The sequence below is a fragment of the Drosophila bipectinata genome, chromosome XR, assembly GCF_030179905.1.
Source record: "Drosophila bipectinata strain 14024-0381.07 chromosome XR, DbipHiC1v2, whole genome shotgun sequence".
NCBI lineage: Eukaryota > Metazoa > Arthropoda > Insecta > Diptera > Drosophilidae > Drosophila > Drosophila bipectinata.
In genome coordinates this window covers 16,219,380-16,239,343 of record NC_091735.1, presented here as the reverse complement: position 1 = coordinate 16,239,343, position 19,964 = coordinate 16,219,380, and the positions used below count along the sequence as shown (strand labels likewise).

Genomic DNA, 19,964 nt, shown 5'->3' with positions numbered 1-19,964 from the left:
TAATCAAAAACGTTTCGAGACTCCGAAATGTATTCGAAACGTTCCTGTAATAGGGAGATAAACTGGTTATCAAAATAAAACATAAACGAATTCATTTTCCCCTGATTTAAAATATTTTTATGGATAATATTTAAACATACATAAATTATTTTTGCATCCAAAATCTTGAAACCTACTTTCCAAATTGATTTATGTAAAGTCACCAAAACTCATATCGTTTTAATATTATTCCAACATTTTTCAAAGATAAATTTTAATAAATTAATTTTTAATTTAATAAAAATTTAATAAGTTGAAAAGTTTTCATTAAAGTGTAGCCCCCCACTGTGAGCAGACCGTAAGTGTTGCAAAATATGTTGACTCAACTCATAACAAGCCCAAAAACTGAACGTAACTGAGAACGTGGCAGTGACGAGACAAAGGGGGTGATGGGTGGATCGGGGATGGGGTGGTGCCACCCAAAAAAACACAAAAAAAAAAAAAATAGAAGTAAAATTGGGAAAAGTGCGAGACGGGGAGGGGACAAAGGAGTCCAGAGTAGAGCGAACATCAGTTGAGGATTTCCTAATGAGTGCTTCATGAATGAATTTCAGCCACAGAATACTAATTCGATGGAAAATTCATTTTTCCACACGATTGGCAATTAAAAGAGATTTTCTACCACATACACCCATCGGAAATGGGTGTGGGCCGATGGGGAATGTCAGGGGCCGACCGCCAGGGAAAGTGGGTGGCACACACAGCTTTGTCTAGTCATTGAGTTTGAGTTTGAATTGACAGGCGAGCGAGGGGGAGCAACGATTTGTCAGAGATACTCCAAAGCGTGGCCATTTAATTAAGTTTTTAAAAATTCATTAAAATTAATTTTTTATAATTGAGGCTAAAAATGGGTAATATGCCTTAAAACTTGGGGACTTTATTTTCCATAGTTTCTAAATATTTAACATATCTTTCGCCACTGTTCTTAATTGTAGTTATATATACCATAAGTATTTTTAATACTTAAACCTTGGGCTTTTAAAGATTGGGAATAAAATCTCTAATTCTTTTATAAATTGGAGTTAAACTGCTATCGAATAATTCAGAGCACAAAAAGGTTTTTAAATCATTGTTACTTTTAAAGTAAGCTGTTATCTTTTTAACTAAATTTTCTTACTACTAATTTTAAGCTTTATATTTTTATCTTAAAAATTAAACAAAAAAGCTTTTAAATGAGGTATAATTCCGTTATATATAACAAAGACAACAGTGTTAATGACAAAAGTACCCCTAATTTGAGTGAATGTTTAGAACGAAAACAAATATTTTTAAGAAACTTACATTAAGCTTAAGTTTAATAAATACAATTAAAGATTATTGTGACCAGAAAGCCGCTAAACTGTCACCTCGAATTGTGTATTGAATGTTGGGAGATGGGTGTTGGGTGTTGGTTCGATTGGTTGACTGGACTTCTACTGGTTAGCGTTGTTAGGTCTCGCTGCCACGCCCCTGTCCTAGTATTCTGCTCCCCATCAGCCAGACATTGGAATGAATTTCCCATATTTTCCCACATGTGTCGGTGTGTGGGTGCCTTTGGTGACTTATTCTGTGCGAAAGCCAACTTGTCAATGAGAGAAGGCAAGCAGTCGACAGGCGTTGACGTATTTGACAGGCTGGGACAGAGACGGCACTATCACTGATTGAAAGAGACAGGAACAGAGACATTTGTCACCTCGTGGCGGAGCTGCAAGTTGCGAGGCTAATTACTTTAATTGTTCCTTGCTGTCCCGCTTTAAAGTGCCATTGAAATCGAAATGGCCCCATCCAATAATGTGGAGTGTGGGCTGGAGAATCAGACCCCGAGGGTATGACGGGGTCTGAGGGGCAGTGCCAATCAGCTTGAACAGCACGAACCATTTCTGTTCGAAAAGTTTCCAATGGAAAATCTAATAATGCCCCCAGAATGCCAACTACTTAAAAAGTGCACGACAAACGCATAAAAACAATAAATTGCACAAAAAGCAAGGGAGCCGCCGGGAAGCGGGGACTCCTTCCCAAAAAAAAAGAAATTCCTTTCAATTTGAGTTAAATAAAATGCAACAAGGAAAAGGACGGGTCGATCATGGCGTGAAAGAGACCGACATAACTGAGCCGCAGAGGGCAGCTGTAATAAAGGAGTTTTCTCGGTCTGCCCTTAAAATTTGCAAAAAAAAAAAAAGGAAAAATGGAGAAACAAATAAAATAAAAACCCATGATACTTATTGCACAAAACACAATTTGACAGCTGCAGCCAAAGGGAAAGCGGAAAAGCAGGAAACCCCAGGAAAAGCTGAGATAGCGGGAAAAATAAAAATTGCGCCATCGCATTAACTGAAATCGATACAAACAGCCGCTTCAATGATTTTCTTCTCACTGAAAATTAAAGTTTATAAACAAATTAGAGGCGAAGTTAAGTTAATGGCAAGTTAATTTTTTAGTAAATTTATAATTGCATATTAACTTTATATTTTTATATATTTTTAATTAATTTTTTTCTATGAAATATCTATAAGCAAAAGTCAAACATTTACAATCAAAATTTGTTTCTTTGAAGTAAATATTCACTTGATCCTTGGCCTTTAACTTTAACCTTTTGGGTTCGTTCGTTGTTTTTTGGCATTGCAGTGCCTTTGGATTTCCTTGCTCGACTCTAGGACAAGAAAATGTTGCTCCAGGACAACTGCAGGCGGAAATAACTTAACTCAATTACGCTTAATTATTTCCTACTTCGAAAGGAATTTTCGTTCTGCCATCTGTCCGCCTGTCCGTCTGGTTGTCCTCTTGGCGTGTCCTTAAGACCTCCCCTGTTCGCCGCCTTTTTCCGCACAGACAATAAAACTTTCGTTTCGTTTAGTTTTTCGTATGTTACAGAAAATACAAAAGAAAAAAAAATAATATTAAGAAAGGTCCTCGGTCCTTACACATGTGACCCTATTGGGATTGGGTGGATGAGGAGGAGAGAAGGGGAGGTGTCGAGGAAAGCCCACTTCTGATGATTATTATTCACTTGGGCATTTTTACGAGCTGCTTTAGACAAAAAGTTCGCCTCGCATATTGGGGCAAAAATGTCTAGGGGGATAGTTCTGATGTACTTCCAACTGAGAGCCCTCTATTTTTACCCTGGAATATTTTTTTATTTTATAAAAAAACTTTCAACATTTGAAATTCTTATTTTTTATTCAGATTTTTGTGTGCCCAAATATTTATATAATTTTTCAGTATTAATCTTAGGGTATTAACCATCTAACTAAATGGGTATTAACCATTTCCCCATTAACATTTTCCTAAAAATCCAACGTCGTCTGTGTATTTTTATGAGCCCAGCTGCCGCTTCTTCTGCCTCTTTTGCTATGGATATGGGCTGTCCTTTGACCTCTCTCAACCCCTCGTACCCCCACCTTTATCCCTGTGTGCCCCAAACCCCCCCCCACCATTTTAGAGCCTTGAGAATTACAAATCAGACTGCCGCCGACAACGTCGCTACCTATAAAAAGTGCTAATAAGTATGTGTGTTTTATTGTAGTCGACTTTATTGCCCCGTTAGTCGTCCTGATGTCCTTTTCCGGCCATCACCCTCGCATTTCCTGCTCTCCCCACATAGTTCTTGGCTGGGCTGACAGTTTGATGCTGCTTCGGTTCAGATTATTTGAATGGAATGTGTGATATATGGGTTTGTAGTAAAGAACACGACCTGGGACATCGTCTACGGAATAGCGAGAGGTCACAGGGGTCACATACATATGTATGAACGTGTGAAAAAAATAAATAAAAATTTTAATAGTAAATGACATAACTGTGTTTTTTTTTTTTATTTTAAATAAATTGGAGAAAACACGTAATGCGATAACAAATAAAAAACTTAAAGTGATAAATTATCAAAAAGCGGTACTAATAGAAAGTAATAGGAAGGACTAATAGGAAATAAACGAAACTATTTTTATTTCATTTAACTTATTTGAATCATAGTCAAGTTAAAATATAAATTTGACGAGATGTTCCCACTTAAAACGCAAACCAGTAATATTAAGCTTTGTTTTAAATATATTTAAATTATATAATATTATAAAAAACAGATGTAATAGGCCGATCTTTATAAGTTTTAATATATCTCCAATATCCAATATGAGTATGAATTAAGAAGATACTCCACGAAAATTATTATCTCCCTGTTCAAGCATTGAACACGATTTTAGATACAAATTCCAAATTGCGTTTCAAGGGATCGGTCCCATGGAAATATGAGATAAGCCGAAACCAGCATAGCTAAAAACGATCCCCTGCAGCCTTAAAAAAATGCATAAGTGGTGCAGTTTCAAAACGGAATTCGTTGGAGTAATACCTATTTTTTTGGGGCTCCTCTTAACATTTGGTCCTTCGTGCCAGATCCTCTGGTGCTTCCCCCCCAAGTGGTACGGGACACCCAAAAAAGAGTTTAAAAACGGAACACATTGGAGTAACACCTATTTATTTGGGGCTCCTCTTAACACTTCCGTCACTCCCTTAAAGGTATTAACAATGAAGGATAACAAGAAGGGTAACGTCTAAAAAATCAATAAAATAATTGAAAATAATATTTAATTTATATTTATAACGAACAAACGTTGTTTATTTTTCGATAATTAAGCCTTAAGACTACCACCTTTTTGACACATTTCTTTCCAAGTACTTAAGGCTACAGAAACACGACAAATAAATTCTCTCTTCAATTATATATTTCACCAAGGCAGGGCAAGGGAAATCCCGAAAATTACAGGAGTCCTGCCAGAGTCCTGCAGTAAAGTCCAAGAGGAGTTGTGCAGTCCTCCAGCCCCCTTCGAAAAAGTTATGCATCCCAAGGAAGGTTTAAATATCAAAGGGAAGCAAATGATAATTTCCCTCAATAAAGTTCTCTTGACTTTGGAGAGGAAAAGTTTGGCCTCGGTGGGAAGGAGGGGGTCAAAGGTTATGGCCATGGCTAAGAGACAACAGCAACAAAACAGAGAGAGAGCTAGGCCTGAACGATGATGATGATGATAATATTTATAGGGCTCCTCAAGGACACACGATTGAGGCTCAAGGATGGCCGGGATGGCTGGGAGCCACTTATGAGCCACAAAAATTACCCTGGTGGCTAGTTGGCCACAATTTGTGCTTTAATTTGGCCACAACAAAATGCAGCCAAGAAAGAGTCAAACTTTTTACAATAACAACAACCCCAGGGTTTTCAGAACAAAAAAAAAACAAAAAAAATATGCCCCGAAGGATTTCTGGGATTTCAGTTGCCGCTCATCATTTTTATTTGTTTGCTTTTTCAACCAACACCATTACCCCATCCGAAGGACATCACTCAAGGGTGTTTTTCCAGGAGTATTTTTTTTGGCGCCCACCCCACCAAACTGGCAAACAAACCTGAAATAAAATGAAGGGAAGAAAAAACTTTGTTTACCTACAAAATTGAAGTGTGAAATAAGCAAAGTTGAATTATTCCTGGCGGACATGATAAACTGTTGGCCCAGTGGCGTCCGTTCGAGGGGCGCCACTTGTGCTTTGAGGGCCACTCAACATTTTGGTTTTGTGTCAATTTGTGAGCCCCGACTTTGGGTTAATGCCTCCCAGTTCGCAGTTTGACTTTGACCTGTCAACTGGAAGCAAATAAAATGGAATTTTTTCCTTTTTTTCTGATAAAAACAAGTATGGTGTGACACCCTCAAAAATATATATTTAGCTGGCTCCTCAAAGTTAACCTTTAATTTCTTTATTTTAGGGCTTTTTGGCTTTCAATAGCCACTAAATTAACTCTAGTACTGGAATATTTTTGTATTTTAAATATTACTTTCATTTATTTTGGTAATTGCATTTCTATAGCTACTAAATAACCTTTAGTTCTTAACCTTCTTATTTCAAATTTTAAAAGAATAAAATACTTAGTCTTTCTCCATGTGTTTAAATAGTAACAGTATTAGTTACTAATAATTACTAATAAGTAATAAATGAATCTAAAAAGACTTGAATAGTCTTAAATAGTTTTAAAGAGTAGAATAGAATAATTATAATAGGCAAATTTGTTTTTCCAAATTTGTTTTGATAGGTCATAACGAAATTTATTATGAAATGAATATCTTTTCTCGGTTATATTTCTAAAACAAAGTGGTATTTTATGAAGGTATAAAAATATAAAAATTAAAATTAAATTATATATTAGTATTAAAATTATATGAAATTTTAATAATAATTTGCTTAAATATATATTTTGTTCTATAGTTTTGAAAGGTAAATAGTTTATTATTATCCAAGTAATAACTATTTCAAAACTTTTTATTACCGAAAAGATAAAGTTTATTTTGGTTTTGTTGAATATAAAGTTATGCGGTTAAAATCGGGAGACAAAAGGTAATTGGTTTCTCCCTGCATGTCTTCTCTTCCACCGAAAGGAAAATCCACTTTTCCGACCGTCCACACACACTTCTCCGCACACATGGAAAATGTATGCCCCTTGCGTTGCCGAAAAAGTTTTCCACGAGCTGGAAAAACTTTTCTTCTCGCCTTTTTTGGCTCCACAGCGGATAATTTGATTTGGGGGCATTAATTGCACAAAAAGTCAATTTTAATTAGGTGAGCAGGGCGGGCATCGGACTTAATCGAAAGTGGGCCAAGTTAATAAAATCATCGGGATGCGGAGGCGGAGGCGGAGCGCGTAGGGAGGCGGGGCTGTAGAGTCGTGTCGTCATGTCATCAGCCATAATTAATGGCAGCGACATGTTCAAAGTGGCAGTCACGATTTAGCTAATTCTTTTATCGATATATGTCGATAAGACGTGTTCGAGTTTCCCGAATGGACAACAGCTGTCTATCGAAGGAGAATGGGAGACGTGTGGGTGTGGTTGGGGGAGCTTCCACGGAAAAGTCTGCAGGAAAATAAGGCTAAGACACAATTATTACAGACACTCTTGGGCACTTCATTAGGCTTTTTGGTTGAGCCTCTGTAACTCCCAGACTGAGGCGATTTTTATGCGTTTTAATACCCTAGAGGGTCAAAAGGTCTATAAGGCCAGAACTTAAAATTTATATCAAAAAAATTTAAAATATTTATTTAAACCACTTTTATAAGAAGTTTCACAAATTCATCAAATAAAAATCAATAAATTCTAAAAATTTGAAAACTTGAAATCGTCTATCCATATTTTAATATTTATCCATTAGAGGAATAATTGATTTTACAGTCATTTTCAGTCATATTAAATAATTGGTAAGTTTCATTTAGTTATTTGCACTAGAATAACCGTTGATTTTAAAATATTAGTTATTTACGAATTATTCTTTTCTACTCTAGAATCAAGAGGTATGTGTTGTCTCCGATTACTGCCCCAATTTCACACTCTCTTGTTGTTCAAGCAAAAATAATTATTTTAGGCCAATTTGCAGTAAAAATGAAATTCTTTTGTAAACGTTTTTATTAGCTCTAACTAAATCCAATTAGCCTGGCCAACAGGATCAAAGGCAGCCGCACCAATAAGAATTTCCTTGGGGTGGTTGGGTGGTTTTTTTTCGGGTGGAGATTTCTGTTGGAGTGGTGCTGGGAAAGTGCAGTAGAGAAGGCGTCGGCTGCTGCTAATGCCTTGTGGAATTTCTTATGACAAAAGTTTTCACAAAAAAAATTTTTGAAAAAATTATGACGAAAAGAGATATGCCATGAAAATTAATTAATGTAAAATGTGGTATGGATTTTAATAAAATATTCTTTGATTAAGAAACTTATGTTAAGATTTTTATTGAAAATATTGAAAGAGAAGAATTTAAAACAGTTTAAAGAAATATTATATAGGAGTACTAGAATATAATAAATTATAAATAACATTGCAAAATAAGAAACTTAATAAATTTAAATGTATTAGGGGTTTGGTTTTTTTTCTGCCAAACCTTGGTTTAAAATTGAAGTTCAGCTTAAAACCTTCCCCAAAATACACAATCCTTCATCGACAAAACCTCTTTTTTTTGCCATTTAAAGCTTAACCAGCGCTCTTAACCTCAAAACGAGTGGGAAAAGCAAAGGAAAGAGATGGAAGTATGGGTGGCAGAGAGAGAGGGCTGAACAGCGCTAAGCTGGCGATTAAACAACAATTGGCTGACAGTTATTTACACAAGTAGCCTGCATTGTGTATATTGATCACTTGCAAATGCACACAAAAATCTGTACCTATATCATTGTCTATATGTATCTATTGCTATGTTGCTCGTTTCAATGCAGTCTGCTGCATAATATGTGGCGTCTAGAAAGAGACAGCTGCAAGACAGAGACGGCTTGATTATTGGCGCACAGCCGCCTATTGTCTGCGATAGAAAATCCACTCCAAACAGCAGAAAAAAACGAAGTACTGTGGGGGTACTGGGTTCGATTAAAACACAACAATTTGCTGATTTCTTATGCAACCGAAATGCGAAACGCGGAGAAAGAGAGGGGCTGAGCGTTGGAGAAAGAGACGGGGACGCCGAACAAGAGAGCTCACGACAATCGACGCCGTCAAACCTTATCCACAGCGTAAACACAGACGAAAAACTGCTAAATCATTGCAATACAAAACCAACAAAGGCCGCTCTCGACGGCCCCCCTTTTCGGCGGCCCTCCCACTGCTAAGGATATTCCCCTGCTTATGTCGGTGTGATACGCTAGTGAAAAGTCTTGGTACCATATACCAGAAAAAAATATATACTATACTATAAATTAATTGTTAATATAAAATGATGTTTCAAATATTTTTTAGAAAGGAGACTCTAGTAGAAAGGAGTGGACTGTTTCCACTAAAACAAATAATGTTTTGAATTTTAAAATAAGGTCAAGTTAAGGTAAAAAAAGGAATTTTAAGTCAACGTGCTGTCAGACAGTGCTACTGATATTCTTGGTATTATTGATTTACTAAACTGACTAAGAACTGAACCTTAATTATGGGTACTTTTTTGCTTTATTTTTTCATTTATTACTTAGTGAGTTAATACTAGCTTAATATTTTGTTTCGAAAAAATGATTTGATCTTTTAATACGAAAAAAAATCTTTTCTTTAATATTATAATTTATTATAAGTATCTCAATTATATATTTAAATAACCATAATGTAACTATAATTAATATTTGATATAAAATATTAAAATTCTAATACTATCCCTAGAGAAGCAGTGCCACACAGCTTTAATGGTGCTGTATTAAGCCCCCTATTGTTTGCCCCAAACCGCCTCGGTGAGCCACTGCAGTTTATTCTTCTGCTCATTCTTCTTGCCGCTGCGCAAATATTGAAAATACAATCCGTCTATGCGGAATATTGATATGCCGTGCCGTCTATATCTATCGATATATCCGTTTGGGGGAGAGGAATCAGGGAAAGAGCTGGCTCGAGGGGGGCTGCTACTTGCGGTTGCCACGCCATGCCTCGCCAGAGGAGTGCTTTTAACGCTGTCTGCTCAATGATTTATTGATGGGGCCAGGACGTATGCGCATTTTGGCATTTAGCTGCTGCAACAAAAGCGCCAAAAAACCTTAAAGCATCTAAAGCAACAAAGTCATATAATAGAAAGGCCAATAAACTTGAGCTTTTATTGGTAATTAGAGTTCGAGAAAATATACAAAACACTTTTGTATGGAACGAAAATAAACAAAGACACCTAAGGCACAAAAAATTCAATTAAATTCATGTTTAGAAATAAATAGAAAATTCACACATTCTCCAATAATAAAAACATCATATTTTCCTAAGCAGACAAAATCCGAAAAAAAGAATAGAAACAAAACCCGAAAACAAAGGACATTCCCAAAACTTCAACCCCAAAGTCCGAAAATTCATGTTGTAAGAAGACAATTCAATTCATTAGCAAAGTGCATTTTCTTGTATAAAAAGGAACAGTCCTTGCTTCTGTTATCCTTTGTTTTTTTGTGTAGATATGAGTCATTCATACGCACTTGCTCTTTCTGTGTAAACTGCGATTCACAAATGCCACTTGGGGAGCAGGGTCTCCATGTTACAGGACCCCCAGCCCAGTCCGGTCTGCTCCCAAGCAGACGAGTTTTAAGCCAACCAATAAATAAGGATATCATTTCCCAGGCAAATGAGTAAGGGAATCCGTTGGGAATTCTACTGAAACTATAAGACGAAATATTATCCTGGAAAGGGTTCTATCAGATATTTGTCTTAATAGATACTAGGTTTCAGATAGACTAAATTGTTACAGTTCTTAAACGTAATTTTAAATGTTTTTAAATAATAAGAACCATAGATATTGATGCAGAAAACAAATAATCATCATACATCTATAGCACAACATACAAGGATCATAACTATTAATTTAAAAAATCGAGTCAGACTAAATATCAAGCTTCTAAATACGAAGTAACAAAATATCCCAACTAAAAGTCAAACTCCCAAAGAAAAGAATGCCAAAAGGCCTAAAGATACCCAGGATACCAGCAAGAAAAAGTAATAAAAACGTGCTTAAAAATCATTTATTGAATTCGTGACGAAAATACTGGGTGGATATTGCGGAAAAAAGCAAATTATTTGGGGGGCTTAGGTATAGGAAGGTATGGGGCAAAGGGCAGGTGGAAAAGTTTGGCCAAGAATGCGACTGCGACTGTCAAAGATGCGAATGCGACCGTGCAAGGACAATGTTTGCCTGCGTCAGGACTGGCCCTTTGCTATCTGTCCTTTGCTCCTTACCCCTCCGCTCATCCCTCTTCCCAGCACTTTAGCGCCAAGGAAAAATGGAAAAGGACCACAAACAAAAAGAGGGGATATGGGGAAGGGCCAAAAGACACCAGATAGCCGGTGGAAAATGAATTTTGCCAACCGACATTAAAATCGCCAACGAATGCCACAAATGCAAAATGAAACTTTCGGTACGAAGAGTGAAATAAGGGAAAACCCTAAAAGGTGTTGCAAAAATTAAATATTGGGTTGGGTAAATAAACTTAACTTAAAAATAATTTAATCTCTTGTGTGATAGTATTTATTTTTTTATCAAAAACAGAAAAGTTGAATAAAAACACAACCAAAGTAGGCTTTTTAAAAATTTATAGAGTTGCCATTAAAAGCCATCTTAGCTCTAGGGTTGAAGAACTGCCAATCGAAATGCTGTCAGTCGAAATAAAAGTCAAGGCAGTCAGTCGTCTAACATTTTTGTATTCAGTTCAGTCTTGGACTCAGAGAGCTACAGACCTACTAGCTCCTCATATATTTGATTTTTATTTTTTCTGCTTTCTTATTTTATTTTTAATTTTTATAAAACTAACATTGGGGTCTCGATTTGTGTCTGCGACGCGATGTGAGTTTTTCCCATAAAGTTCTTCCAATTTACTTATTTTATTTCTTCTTTATTTAAAAAAATTTTTTTTTTTATTAAAACAAATTATTTATTTCGTGACAATGGGCTCTCCTGGGATGCGACTCGGAGAAAGACCTCAATAAGAAAGTCCTTTTCAGTCTTCAAGGTTCAGTTAAGCCTTTGACTCAGACGGCAGCTGACGTACTGGCTCATTTATTATAATTCAGTTTTATATTTTTTCTTCTTTATTTTCTTGTTTTAATTTTAATAAAACTAATATTCCGATTTTTTTCTTTTATTTTTTATGGATGGAATGCTTAGGAACTATTACCGCTGGACGGCAATGCTGATCTGATTTCCAATTTTTTTTTTTTTATACCCTTGCATAAAAAACGTCCGCTGGACGTCAATGCTGATCTGATTTCCAATTTTTTTTTTTTTTTTTTTGTATACCCTTAACTTTTTGTGGCCTTAAATAATACCAGCAAAACAAAAGAGTTTTTTAACAATTATTAAAAAAAAAAACAAAAAAAAAAAAAATATTTCGGACGTATAGACCTTTACATTTATTCTTCAAAGGGGTACCCAAATACACCATATAACAAAAACAAACCAATCTGTTCCTTTAATAGACATACACAAAACAAAAACCCCATTAATTTGCTTTTCAAACCGTGTTTTATTTTTTGCTAATAACAGTGACATTAAACAGCTTTTATCTTTACAGTTTAGAATAAAAAAACAATTACACACTGTATTAAATTTGAAATATGCATTATTAAATTTTCCTTAAAAATGTTTTCAATAAAGACGTAAAACCGAAAAAATCTAACAACTGTGCCAACGAAATGATGAATTAATATGCAAAAAATAAAAGATAGCAGCGGAAAGGGACATTAAAAAGAGATGGCTAGCTGGGGGAAAGAAGAGAAGGCATGAATGGGCAGAGGCTACGCACTTGGCTGTCCGATAAGTTTTCTCCGTTTGTTGAGAGAATTCTCCTGCAGAGTTGCAGGTGCAGAAGAGGGCAGAGGAGTGTTGCAAGAGGGATGTGGCAAGGGGCTATTGCAACACACAATGAGCGTCTGCCATTTTTGCAGGTCACTGCGCGCTTACAAAAGACAAAGAGCAGAGGCAGCGACAGCGGCCGCCGACATTTGGCACAAATCGCTGAATAGATTTGTTTGCCACTGCCTCCGTCCTCTCCCCGCCACTTTCCCCTGATGGTGGGGTGGTGTGGGGCACTGTCGGCCAACTGCTCTTTGTTGGCGATGCTGCAAGTGACAAGCGTTTTGCGTGTGGCACACGGTGTAAATTGTCCTTCTGCCGCAAAGGCTCTGAAAAGCGGCGAAAAACTAGATAAAAACCGGGGAAACCAGGAACCTGGTGCAACAACACCAACAAGAAAGTGTGAGAAAAAGTTAAACCAGACTCTGGGATCAATAAAAGTTTGAATACACTTTTTTTTTTATTCTAAGAGAAAAAAAAATTCATTGTTTAAAAAATCATTTTTTCCTTAGATTAGAGAACGTTTCTACAAGTTTGGTTTCAATATTAAGAAAAAAAGAATAATTTTTCTTTTTTTTTCAGTCAACAAACGTATAAAATTTGTGCATAAATAATAAGTAAAATGTGAATAAATGTGTTACTTTTAAAATAAAATTTTAAAATAAAGATACTAAAAATATTACAGTTGCATATTTTAAGCTTTTCTCGATGGGGGCTCGAATAACTTGACTCGCCCCACTATATTAAGTATTTATACATATATTATATGTATGTATACGTAATGGTTGAAATAAATCCATTATTAATACCAATTATTCAATTATTTATTCAAAATTTAAGAAATTTAATTCGTCTATTTTAGAAACCAGGAAAAAATCACCTTATTTTGACTATTATTAATACAATGTTTAAAAAAAAACGATATTTTTAAACTATTATATTTATTTAAATACGACATTTAATGTACCATTAGATATCCAGTTTTTTTTTAAATTATAAGTATTTAACAAATAATAATACAAGTAAACGTGCGTCTAACATAATGCTTAGCATAATTTGCAAATCAGAAATATTGTCTTATATTGTATTTGTACTCTGATACTATGTAAAGTAGCAAAATTGAAAATGATTCTTAATTGTAAAAATAATCTAAAAAATCTAAAAACTTAAAAAATGCATAATTGTAAACTATGTTCTTGGAAAAAAACGTGTTTCAGCTCTAATGTTTTACTGTATTACAGGAGATAATATCTTCAAGAAAATGCTTCGTTGAATTGAATTATGTACATATCTCATGAACAATATTAACATCAAAATTTAAATAAAATATTTAAAATAAATAGGCATTTTTAATCCATTCCTTTGAACCTATTAAAGCTTGAAGGAAAATATTTAAACACATTTATATGATAAAACAGAGTCTTGTTTCACACAACCAACACTGCGGATACGTAATAAACTTGGTAGCCATTTTCCCTTCAATATATTTATAAAAAAACATGACTTTTCCACTCGCACAGGTGAAGGTACGATAAAATGGCTTTTCGTTTTTCCAAAAATGCCTTTTGTTTGGTGAATTTGGAAAATGGACAGAGTCCTGCTGGCATTCTCTGACCTCAAATTGAGCGTCTACAATTGCAGCTTGAGGTCAGGTTCGTTGGGCTCCGATTGTTCAGCTGCATGGTGTGTGTGGTGTGCGTGGGTGTACTTGTAATTTGTATGCACATTCTGTGGGCGTGGACCAACACACGCACTCCACACGCAACACTCCACACGCAACACTCGCACCCACACCAGCCACACACCACCGCACACTTGGAAATCTGCACGTGTCTGGATGAAGCAAAAACAAAAATGGGCGCAGAGAGAAAACATAATTATAAGCACATGTTGCGCCCACACACACGCACACATACACCCATGGGGCACAAACTCACCCACACACTCAATATGCACTTGCTGCAGTTTGTTGCCTCTCTTTCTGGCACACATAAATTACCGCAACGAAGGGATGCCTAAAAGTCCTGTTTCAAGTCCAAAGATTTTTGTACATGCCTACACTGCAAGAAAAAAAGGAAAATTAAATACATACATATATTTGGAGTAAAAATTATGTTTTGAAACGCGATATTATAAAGAATAATGCCAAAAAAATGTCATTCAATATAATTATTTTATGATTAAAATTTAATTTCATTTAAACTCTAATTTTGTTAATTTTTTTAGATACTAATTAAGGATATCAATTATAAGACTATATATATCAGTTGCTAGACTATATTATACCCGGTCGCATAGCCATCCAGGCTTTAAAAGTCCAGGCTTCATCCAATGTATTTTTTTTAATCATGGCTTTTCATTAAAAAAAATGTATAAAACAAATTTAAATAAATTCCAATGCACAACAATCCAATTTCTGTCAGTGCTGTGGAGGTTGTGTACGTCCATTTCTGGTAGTTTTAAATTTTAGACTTGTATTTAGTTACATGATTCGAATTTCTAAAAACTTTTTCGATTTGTTTTTGTTTGGCCAGCAGTGGGAGACGGCGCCTCATCATCATCATCGGAGTTCTACAACGGAGTCCTGCAAACAGGAGGCAGGGATGAATCTGACACTCTTCGCCCCGAAGAATGTGAGTATTTCTGTATGGTATAGTAATTAGCCAAACAGAACTGTAGTCGGGTTGCGAATAGAAAGCATTAGGATACCTTTGTTTCGGATTTTCGGGATTTCTGTTTCATGGCTGCTGTAAATTTTTGCTTCTGACATATGAACTGCATTTTGATACCATTATTATTCAAAGGAAAATCAAGTTCTTCACTTCGTTTTAATGTTTTCCATTTTTAGATTTAAAATTTTTTACTTTACTTTTGCTTTTAATTTTGATGTATTTCGTAGTTATACTCGGTAGTTTTGGTAGAAAAGGAATATATTTTCAAGTACAGGGAATTAATAAAAGTAGGCATCATCATCATATATCAGATATTTTAGTGTTATTTGATTTTTCTAGTGTTAGGTTAGGTTGGTAAAGGATGCTAAGCATTAGTATTAATTTTTCCACTGCTGCATGCTGTTGCCTTTATTTCTAACTTTCTATTTATAGGTTTCTGTGGTAAGCCCCTGAAATCCCCGTGCAGGATGTATCGCTCCCACATCTCCCACGGGCATAATATTTCCAAAAATGCAAACATCCGACTCAGGTGACAGTTTTGCACATTTTTGCAAATGCCAATCGCACTTATCCTCGGTCCCACCAGAATCTGCCTCTATATATTGTGTATATTCATATATCCCTTTATGTGTATGATTTATATAAAGTAGAGCTGGCGAATTAATTTTGAATGAAAATGTTTCAAAAACTTGGTCGCTGGTGACTAATAAGCCCCAAAGAGGGATAGTCCAGAGGGTGGGCATGGTTTCATTTTTTTCGGTTTTAGGGTGGACTTCATTGCAGGGGGCTGGCGATGGTGAGTGGAAATTTATTAGTGCTCTTGACAATCGGCAGCCCAGAATGTGCAGAGCGCACATTTTTCATTCGCATTTCAATTCATTTGGTTCTAGTTAATGCCCCTCCCCCTATGCCCTCGGGAAGGGGGGACGCTTCAAGCCAGCGGCGTCGTCTAGGGGATTTCACAAAGCTCCATATTATATTTCCTCCCCATTCTCTTTGCGAAAAATGTGTCCGCGATGCAGAAAAATGAATTCCTATTGCCTTCTGGGCCCCCCCTACCCGTGTCGCGCCTCTCCTGTGCTTTTTATTCTTGCCAGGATCTGTGGAATATGACAAACAGCAAATCGCACCAGTTATTAAATCGAAGCGGCTCAATAGATTATTACGTTCAGGCCGGCACATACAATGGAAATGCACTTTGAATGAATGAAAATGAAAAAAGAAAGTATCGTATCCTTGGAAACCGACAAATGGCCAACGAATTAGGTTAATATCTATAAATTAATCTGTATACGTCGGTTAGTATATAGAAATTTTAGGTTTTATAGGCAATTGGATGAGGTTTTTAATTGGAACTTTTGATTGAAATAAGGGGACTTCATGATACCCATTGTTTTGTTTTAAATATTTAGCTTTTAATTATTTATTATAAAATATTTTGTTAAATAAACAAACACGGTATACTACAGGATTAATTATAATTTAAAATAATGTATTAAATCATAAATATGTTAATTGATGACATTAAAATTATTGTATTATTTTCCAAACTTTATTTCTCTAATAATATTTTTTTCATATTATATGATAAAATATATGAAAACCATTATACCCTCTATTGCCTCTGACTAATGGGCCCACAAATCCATCAGATATTGAGCCTTTTGCGGACTTATTGAAGTCCTTACACACACAAGAGTAAAACTGGATGTTGCCAAGTCACAAAAAAGGACGATGCTATACTGTGCATGTGCAGGATATATCCAGGACTCGACGTAGGCCATTGTAAAGTGCAATTGACATTTCAATGAGACATCCTCGCTGCTCTTTTTGGTTTCTATTAACCGAAAAACCTAGCTGGAATTGACGTTTTCGGCTTTCGATTAAAGCCACTTCGGCTACCGACTTTGAACCAGATCCAGATCCAGACTGAGATAGTGAGATACTGAGATACAGCGGACATCAATCAAGTGGCACAAAAGGCGGGGAGTCTGGCCCAAATTTGTACAGCATTTGGCTATCAAAATGATTTAATTGGCTTTTCTCTATTGTATTTGTCGTATAGTTTTTTAGGGCAACGATGGATGACGTCTTTGCACTCGATTGACCACAAATCAATGGGACAATTTAGAGAAGGAAAGATAGCACGCGATAGAGAGGGAAAGAGGTGGCCAGATATCGCATCTGGTGGAAGGGTATGGCAGTCTACCTGAGTTCCGTGTATGGGAATTTGTTATTCATGAGCAGCCATCAACACCAAACAATGTTCAACAGAAGACTACAACAACAATAAAAGTAACAAAAACAGCAACCAACAAAAAGGTGGAAAATGGCAATAACAACAAAAACAACAACAAGAACAAGAACAGAAAGAGCGTTTCCTAGCCACGTCCAAAGCTTGATTGTCCAATGGGCTACTGACGTTTCCGCTTGCCAAATGCAAACGGAAATGTCAAAAAAAAGGAGAAAGAAAGAGAGAAGCGGCTAAAAAAGAGAAAAGGCAAAAAAGAGATTGTGGAAAAAATTTTCCAAGGGGAGTAGCAGGGTTGGGGTGGGCAGGACTCAGGAGTGAAGCGGCTGCAACTGCCAACTGCTTTTGTTATGAATGATGATGGAAAATCTGGCAACAGCAGCAGCAGAAAAGCAGTTGAGGCATCTCCGGCAGCATCTCGATGGACTAACCAATTAAACTGAAAGGAATTATATTCAATTTTCAATATTTAGTGTTTAAAATGCAAGACTCACAAAAAATAGTGGCCAAATAAATGAGAGAATAGTCGGGTAGGACGGATGAAGAAGTATCGTTTATTAGAATGTTTCATTTCTTAAAAATAAAATATATTTTTAACATATTTTGTTTCGGCATCATATGTTTACAAAAAAAAATCGATTAAATTCTAAATTCTACATTTCTAAGGAATCTACAATTTCAAAAAAATAAAATACATGTTGTCTGAAATAAAATATTACCAATTTTTAGTAAATAAAACATTTAAATTATTGTAATAATGTGTTTTCAATAAAAAAAACATGGGTTTTTACATTTGACAAACATTTATTTGTAATACAAAATACTAAATACATATTTTTTTGGGAATTATTTTAAGATGAGAGTTAACTTTTTGACTCTTTAAATTAATATATGTATGTACATACATGCATATTTCATAAAAGATAATCGAATAGATATCTTTAAAATTTAAACTTAAATGTATATTTTAATTTAAAAATTAATTAATTAATTAAAGATTTTAAATAATCAACAAAAATGATTGTTCTCCCACCATAATTGCTGATTTGCATATATTCTGTATTGATGTATTATTTCTCGAAGTGTAAAACAATTGTCCTGGCCTTCAGCTGTGGTATTGAGTTTCCCCCTCTAAGGGGGGGTGCTGGTTGGAACCGGGGGATAATAATTTGGGTGACTCAATTCAGTTTGTGCAACGAGCAGGGCCGGCCAAAAACTTGGTGTGCAAGAAAGGAATCAGATTCCTTGTGCTGGTCAGGCGAAAAAAGGCTGAGGAAGGTAGGGTTTTAGAAGGGGGTGTGCCCCAAAAATTTTTGGTATCCTGGTAAGCCCTGCCATCCCCCTCTGCACTCCTTCCCCGGCCCCCTCTATTGGGTATTGAAATGCAAATGGTCGCTGGCCTGCCGAAATTAAATTATGTGGAAGTAATGATAACCCTTCTGTCTCTGTCCCAATGCCACCCAGAAGGCCACCCAGTTTTCCACAGCTCTTCCCCTGAGTTTTCCCAATTTCCTGACACCTCTCCTTCCCCCTTCTCCTTTACCCTTTGGCAGGGTCTTCATTTAACCGGCGACGTAACGCCTTTTTTGGCAGCTGTCTTCATTGTGTCCTGCCCATGCCACTTTTCCGCTTTTCCCCCTTGAGTCCAGAAGGGAAGAAGCGAAGGGAAAAGGGAGCAGGTTGTTCAGTGAGTGGGTGGCCAGTGGGTGGTGCGAATGCAAAATGAATTGGGTAGGTGTGTCGCCAGCAGCCGCTAACGGCAATTAATTGTTTGCTAAAGTGTCTTCGCACTTAGTGCAAGTGGGGAAAAGTGAAGGAAGTAAGAGAGACACGGGAAAGTGAGGAGCACAGGAGGATAGTCCCCTTTTGGAAAACTTTTTGGGGAGATTCATTAGGGCCAAAATGGAACTGAGATTGAAAGGTGTGAACGGCTTCAGAGGGGCAATAAATTTCCATCCAGAAGTTAAATTTGATATTCATCAATGCTATTGGCATTTTAATGGCTTCCCAGAACGGTACTAATAAATTGTATTTTTTACCTTGACTATGGAGGTTTATTGAAGATGCTTTTAGAAATTGTTATATATTTTTTAGATTTTAACAACCGATTAACAAAAAAGGATGCACAAGAGCGATTGTCGCGCATATTCTTTGAAACAAAATCATAAATGTTGCTACTCTTGCTCATAATTTCGGACTAAATTATTTGACTTTATTATAATAGTACCTCCAAAGAAAATAAGGTTAACCTCAGACTAAGCCTACATTAATAAATCAATCATGGCGGTTTATATAATTTCTCCTCACCTACTACTTATTATTAGACAATTTAGTTCTCGAAATTTAATTAAAATTCCGCAAAATGATTTGCTGTTTAGTCCTTGCTTATTTTTTGTGATTCACGATGGCATAACTTGTGTCCAACTTGTCGAACACTTGATTTGCAAACTGAAGCCCTTTGACCCTGTGTCCTTGCTGCTCCAAGTCCTCAGACCCGGGTTCTGTATTTGTGATGTGTGTGTACTCTCCTTGTTTGTTTCGATAAGGTCTTTGTGGGCTGTTAGGACATATATGTCGGCATATACGTATATATTCATCTGCATAGACATATGTACGTTTATATGCATTTACAAGCTGTTCTCTCAGTGCGGTAATGTTTTCCTTGGAATTTGCTGGCCCCGAGGGATAGAAAAGCATAGAACAGAGCAATTTTGTCATTTGCTGTTGAGAAT

General features: G+C 36.0%; 1 long non-coding RNA gene across 1 annotated transcript; it reads left to right on the top strand.

The window, feature by feature from the left end:
- Positions 1-14,626: 14,626 nt before the first annotated feature.
- On the top strand, positions 14,627-15,474 carry LOC138927754 (uncharacterized). The gene is made up of 3 exons (XR_011444232.1): positions 14,627-14,762; positions 14,844-14,942; positions 15,414-15,474. It is a non-coding gene; the product is annotated as an uncharacterized lncRNA (long non-coding RNA).
- The last annotated feature ends 4,490 nt before the right edge of the window (positions 15,475-19,964 follow it).